This window comes from Schistocerca gregaria, chromosome 7 (genome assembly GCF_023897955.1).
Source record: "Schistocerca gregaria isolate iqSchGreg1 chromosome 7, iqSchGreg1.2, whole genome shotgun sequence".
NCBI classification, from domain to species: domain Eukaryota; kingdom Metazoa; phylum Arthropoda; class Insecta; order Orthoptera; family Acrididae; genus Schistocerca; species Schistocerca gregaria.
The window spans coordinates 339306529-339313322 of NC_064926.1; positions in this window are offsets into that span (position 1 = coordinate 339306529).

Below are 6794 nucleotides of genomic sequence, written 5' to 3' on the forward strand. Positions count from 1 at the left end.
TTCAACTGCTAAGGTCATCAGTCCCTAAGCTTACACACTACTTAACCTAAATTATCCTAAGGACAAAAACACACACCCATGCCCGAGAGAGAAATCGAACCTCCGCCGGGACCAGCCGCACAGTCCATGACTGCAGCGCCTAAGACCGGTCGGCTAATCCCGAGCGGCTCTCATTGCTCACGCCTACTTTTCCTGACTCGCATACCGGTTCTGGATTGTGTGGCCTCCGAACAGAAACTCTTTAATCGCCTTTTATATTTTGCTGCAGGTTTCAACATGCTGACAAGAGGAATTTGTTCAAATTGCAGTATGTTTCATATCGCAACATGAGGAAAACTTTTGCATTCCAGAAACACGGACAAACCTTTTTGTATGTTTGCTGCAGACTGCTGAATTTATTTTCTCGTCAAGACACACATTAGCGTGTCTTTTTTGTACAAAATGATCACAAAAAATTAAAAATACTTTTTATAATTCTAGTTAGCGTTTTTCACAACTGCTATTCTGAACAATCTTCATAACGTGGAGCATGCTCCAGCTACTATTCCCTCATTCACATATTTCACTGATTGATCTCCAATCGATGTATCAGTCTAGATATGAATTCAGCAGCTATTGTTTACAACACACACCTTCGCCTTTAATACTGTACATACAAAGTTAACATTTAAAACACAATTTTTATAGCACATCAGAATATAAACACTCTAGAACTCTGTGCCAGAAGAAGGATACATGATTTTCAAAAAGAGTTTTGTAATATAACCAACCAAATGGTATATGAGAATGAGCCGTTGGTAAAATCAAATGGGGACCTACTCTGTAACTACAGTTCCCTAAAATCTGTTGCAGTTTCAAAATAGATTAAAAACTCGACTACCCTGTGCAACAGCGATCGATTAAGGTTACTCATCTAGTTTCACACGTGCAAAAATCCCTGGTGTAGCCACAGTATGGCGTTGCTTGTAGCTGAAAGCTTCAGGATGAATGAACAAGTCTCTGTTTTACCAGTGCTACGAATACTTTACACCAAAATGTGAACTGAGGTCGTGGGTAGACAGCTTTCAGCACTGGGTTGTTCTACAGGCTGCAAACTGGATTTACGATCGCCGTTACGAGCTGCAGCCGCGGATAATTTCCCGACAAGTCGCGAAATGTGAAGACAATTTATTCCAGAAAGAATTCAAAAGCTAAGATCGCTTAAATACTATTTACTGGATAACCAGTTTCAACACAGTAAAGGTGTGTTATATCTGACTGATCTATAAATGTTGATTTACATTCAGATCCGATGATGGAACCTTCAGTGTATTGAAACCAGTTATCCAGTAAACAGTATTTAAGCGATTTTGGTTTTTGAATTATTTCTACAACAGAGCGATCGCCCCACTACGCACTATGTGTTCACTGCATAATTTATTCCGATCACCGATTAAGAACGGGATCTGTGAAACTATGTTCGTGCTGTTGTGAGGGTAATACTGTTATGTCGACCAAGAATTTGGTCTTCATGAGAGATGCCCAGACCTCTATCTAAGTCTCCACAGATGAGACTCTTCGAAAAGACTCCTCAGCGCAGAAGCTCTAGAAAAATCAGCGTTCCTCGTCCTCTCCACCAGTTCCAATCATGGCTATGCTCTGGGTCAAGCGCCAGTCATTTCCCTACCGTACGCCACACACACACACACACACACACACACACACACACACAACCTCCAAAACCACCGGGAAAAGTCCAGCTGCAATGGAGAGACTTACCCACAAATTTTAGCGGCGCTTGGTCACCTCAGCTTGAACCCCTATCCAGCACTCCAATCATCTCGCTCGTTTTTATTTTCTTTTTTTGCCACGTGCAGGAGGGCAGTGACGCGAGAAACTGCAGCCGAGAACTGCAAACCAGTGTCTACGTGTGGCGCCTATCTGTCGGACACCCCACAGTGTCAGACATCAAGTTCTGAGAACGCTACCCTCACAACCCAATGCCTGGAGACGAGACGCCGGCCAGTACTCCGAACACAGCAGCAAATCTATTTTGCCAGGTGTCAGCCAGTCGCTCCAAATTTATGTACATCTCGGCTGATACAAAGACGTACCGACGACCGTTCCCCACGGGTCATCTCGGCAGCACCCCGCTATTGTCACAGACCTACCACCTTCTGGGAAGGACTCTGTTCGAAGTGGACCCAGAACTGAATGGTCCGCCCCTTGCAGCTGAGTGATCAGCGCGACAGAATGTCAGTCCTAAGGGCCCGGCTTCTTTTCTCGCCTGGTTCGGAGATTCTCTCCGCTCAGGGCAAGTCGCCTAAGTGGAGTCAAATCGAAAGACTTGCACCCTGCGAACGGTCTACCTGGCCCTAGTCACACGACAGTACCGAATTAATAACATTCCATGCCGAATGTGTCCGACGACACTCCAAATCGGCCTGTTGCTGTAGAGAGGTCAATGATAGTCAGCGCAAGATGCGCCGTGAGCACAACCACCTTTCGGTGAGCCGCCTGTTAATGATTCTTGTGTTTTCCGAAGCACCATTTGCACGTCGGAAGGTGATAAGTACTTCGGGGCTCGCAGTGCCTGTCTGATAAAAGCTCGGTCCTTGCGGTCTATCGTCTCTCTAGATCGACCGCTTCTTCTTGCCGCTGTATTTGGTCGTGATTCATCTTTCCCTGCGCACACCGTCGAACAGTGGCTTCGTCCTATTCATTCGCCGATAACTTCAACCGTTTTCTTTGACCCCCAACTGCACATCCTCTCTGAAATGCTGACATTTGCGTATATTTATCGTGCGGCTGTCCGTGAGACTTAATTACTGTCCAACTGGGTAAATGGAGTGAAAATCACGAAGACTTTAGCCCCGGTATCGGCATGTCCCCCGTTTACCTTCCATACCATAGGCACGGTGAAATTGCGGTGCAGCGTCACTTATTCAAACCACCGGCTGTCAAAGTTTAGAGTCTGGCATTTTCCGTCGACACCTGCGTCAATATATATATTTTTTAAAAAATGGTTCAAACGGCTCTAAGCACTATGCGACTTAACATCTGAGGTCATCAGTTCCCTAGAACTTAGAACTATTTAAACCTAACTAAACTAAGGATATCACACACATCCATGCCCGAGGCAGGATTCGAGTCTGCGACCGTTCCGCGCGGTTCCGGACTGAAGCGCCTAGAACCGCTCGGGCACTCCGACCGGCTTGTCAATGTCAATGTGTAATGAACAAGCGTAACTTCTTCGTGGTGCGTCATTATTTTTGTGTTGATGTGTACATTAGAAGAATACCAAGCGATGAAATATTCTCATAACTCTGAGACAGCAAATGAATAAGTACAGTTTCGTATGTAAAGTTTTATGAATTGGAAAAGTCACGTCACCGATCTTGGGATCGCTTTTGGCGGCAGCTGATGCAGGAGGCAACTATCTGTCACAGTGCCGGAGAGCAAATTTCCGGTTGTCGCCCCCATAATGGGGTCCTGAATGCCGGCCAGCTCAGGCGGATCTATATCAAGGGCAGAGTAATGAGGAACAGAGGCGCGAGATGCTGCGCAATCGAGTTTGCGGTAGTGAGTTTCCATTCTGTCAGTAGGTACGCAGTGCCATAACTAATACCGGGCGTCAAAGGTAACTTCTCTTTGATTCCGCGCGCTTCTCACTTGATAACGCGGCAGATAATAGAGTTTGAAAGTACTTTGTTAGATCAAGGTTCTAATTCATTACAGATTCCCTGCCGCCCGGAGGTCGATACTCGGTCCGTAATTGGCCGTTAATGGAAACATTGGGTTACCAGGCCGTTCATAACAACAAGCTTCGTAAATAGTGCTGTAGACGTTTTGCAGTATCGTGGCTTTACTTGTTTATGGCTACAAACTTGTATTTTATAGCAATCAAAATTTGCTTATGGACCCACCATAGAATTTCTGATTTTAAAGTCTATCTAGTATGTGTCAGATTGAATGAGCAGGTATGCTATTCTGTTTATATGGCTAGAAATCCTTTCCTGGCGAACGTTATATCGCCAAAATGAAGATTACTTGGGGGGGTGTTGTGGCAGAGTCCGTTATTTTCTACATTAAATACCCATTACTCAGACTATCCTTTATGGCTAATTGTAATAGTTGGATCAAAAAATTTCGACACATTCACTTAATTATTCATGTTTAAGTAATTGAAATAGAGATACTCCGGATCAAAAGGCATCACTTCGAACGTATCTGCAGAGTTCGGAAGCAGTGTGGTGACTGTGGTTCAATGCCATACCAACTAGACAGGTGACGCTTATATAATACAGAAATGGAGGTTTTCCTCCATTGAAAGTTAGTACAGCATATTTTCCGTCATGTGCGATGAATTTGACTCTGATGTAATAACATTTATACTTCGACGTTTTTTGTACAATGCTGAACATTAAAATTGCTACACCAAGTAGAAATGTAGATGCTAAACGGGTATTCATTGGACAAATATATTATACTAGAACTGACATGTGTTTACATTTTCACGTAATTAGGGTGCATAGATCCTGAGAAATCGCTACCCAGAACAACCACAACTGGCCGTAATAACGGCCTTGATACGCCTGGGCATTGAGTCAAACATAACTTGAATGGCGTGTGCAGGTATAGCTGCCCATAGGGCTTCAACACGATACCACAGTTCATCAAGAGTAGTGACTGGCGTATTGTGACGAGCCAGTTGCTCGGCCACCATTGCCCAGACGTTTTCAGTTGGTGAGATATCTGGCGAATGTGCTGGCCAGGACAGTAGTCGAACATTTTCTGTATCCAGAAAGGCCCGTACAGGACCTGCAACATGCGGTCGTGCATTATCCTGTTGAAATTTAGGGTTGCGCAGGGATCGAATGAAGGGTAGAGCCTCGGTTCGTAACACATCTGAAATGTAACGTCCACTGTTCAAAGCGATGTCAATGCGAACAAGAGGTGACCGAGATGTGTAACCAACGGCACCCCACACCATCACGCTGGGTAATACGCCAGTATGGCGATCATGAATCACGCTTCCGATGTGCGTTCACCGCGATGTCGCCAAACACGATGCGACTTTCATGATGCTGTAAGCAGAACCTGGATTCATACGAAAAATGAAGTTTTGCCATTCGTGCACCCGGGATCGTCGCTGAGTACACCATCGCAGGTGCTCCTGTCTGTAATGCAGCTTCAAGGGTAACCGAGGCCATGGTCTCCGAGCTGATAGTTCATGCTGCTGCAAACTTCGTCGAACTGTTCGTGCAGATGGTTGTTGTCTTGCAAACGTCCCCATCTGTTGTGTCAGGGATCGAGACGTGGCTGCACGATCCGTTACAGCTATGCGGATAAGATGCCTGTCATCTCGAAGGCTAGTGATACAAGGTCGTTGGGACCCAAGGATTCTATATTCTGCTAACAGTCATTGGATCTCGAACAACGCGAGCAGCAGTGCCGCAAAGGCGTTAGGCTACATTTCTACCTTATCAAAGTCGGAAACGTGATGGTACGCATTTCTCTTCCTTACACGAGGTATCACATCATCGCTTCACCAGGCAACGCCGGTCAACTGCTGTTTGAGTATGAGAAATCGGTTGTAAACTTTCCTCATGTCAGCACCTTGTAGGTGTCGCCACCGACGCCAACCTTCTGTGAAAGCTCTGAAAAGCTAATAATTAGCATATCACAGTCTCTTCTTCCTGTTGGTTAAATTTCGCGTCAGTAGTACGTCATTTTCGAGGTGTAGCAGTTTTAATGGCCTGTAGTGTATATAAGGAGTCATCAAATTAAAAGGTACGAAACGTCGTAACAGTCACACTTGGCTGAAATTTGTATATGCCGCTTCGGGATAACGTAGTGAGGCATCTAAGGGATGGAAGCATGCGTCGTCGTCTCCCCCTAAAAATCTCAAAGCTGTGCCCTAAGCAGGCAAGTTGATGGTCACCATTTTCGACTTTCGAAATATTTTACTCATGGAATTCCTCGAGCACGAAAGAACTATTGATGTGTGTCGTGAGACGCACTGTACCTTACGGAGGTCCATCGGGAGCAAAAAGGCCGGGGCTACTCATGCGGAGAGTGATCGTGCTCCATAACAACGCGTTTGGAAGCAATTCAACTCGGACGACGAACTGAAGGATATAGCGGACAACTGGCTTCTATCGCAGCTACTGGCATTCTGGAAACGGGGAATCCTTCCACTCGTGAAACAGTGGGATAATTGAGCACAGTCTTCTGGATATTAATTTTGAATAGAGATGTCAGCCACACCAACACCGTTGCTTCGTACCTTTTCTTTTGAACACCTCTGTATACCTGGTGGTTATAATTAAACTTTCCCTATTTAACACGGTATTACATGGGAACTAATTACAACAGGAGGACCAAACTTGATAACATTAATGTCAAAGATATGGGGAACAGGAATAATGCAGGATCAATCCAGTTGAAACATTTTTAATGCGCTGCTACAGTTGGTCATACCATTACATACTGCTACCAATACTACTACTATCGGGGCTCAATATGGCGTCCATCAGTGTCCAGAAGAGTTTGAAAGTGTAGGGTTGCATTCTGCGCAGGAGAACGAAGCATGTCCATAGGTATGCTGGCTACCTCTCTTGTTATGCTACGCTTCAGATCAGCACATGTGTGAATATTCCTCTGATAGCCCCACAACCAGAAATGACAGGGAGTAAGATCAGGTGATCGTGCCGGCCGTACACATGGAAACGATTGGCTGATAAGTCGACGGTTTCCGCAAATGTTTCGGAGAAGCAGGTGAACTTCACGAGCTATGTTCCGTGGGTCCCCAT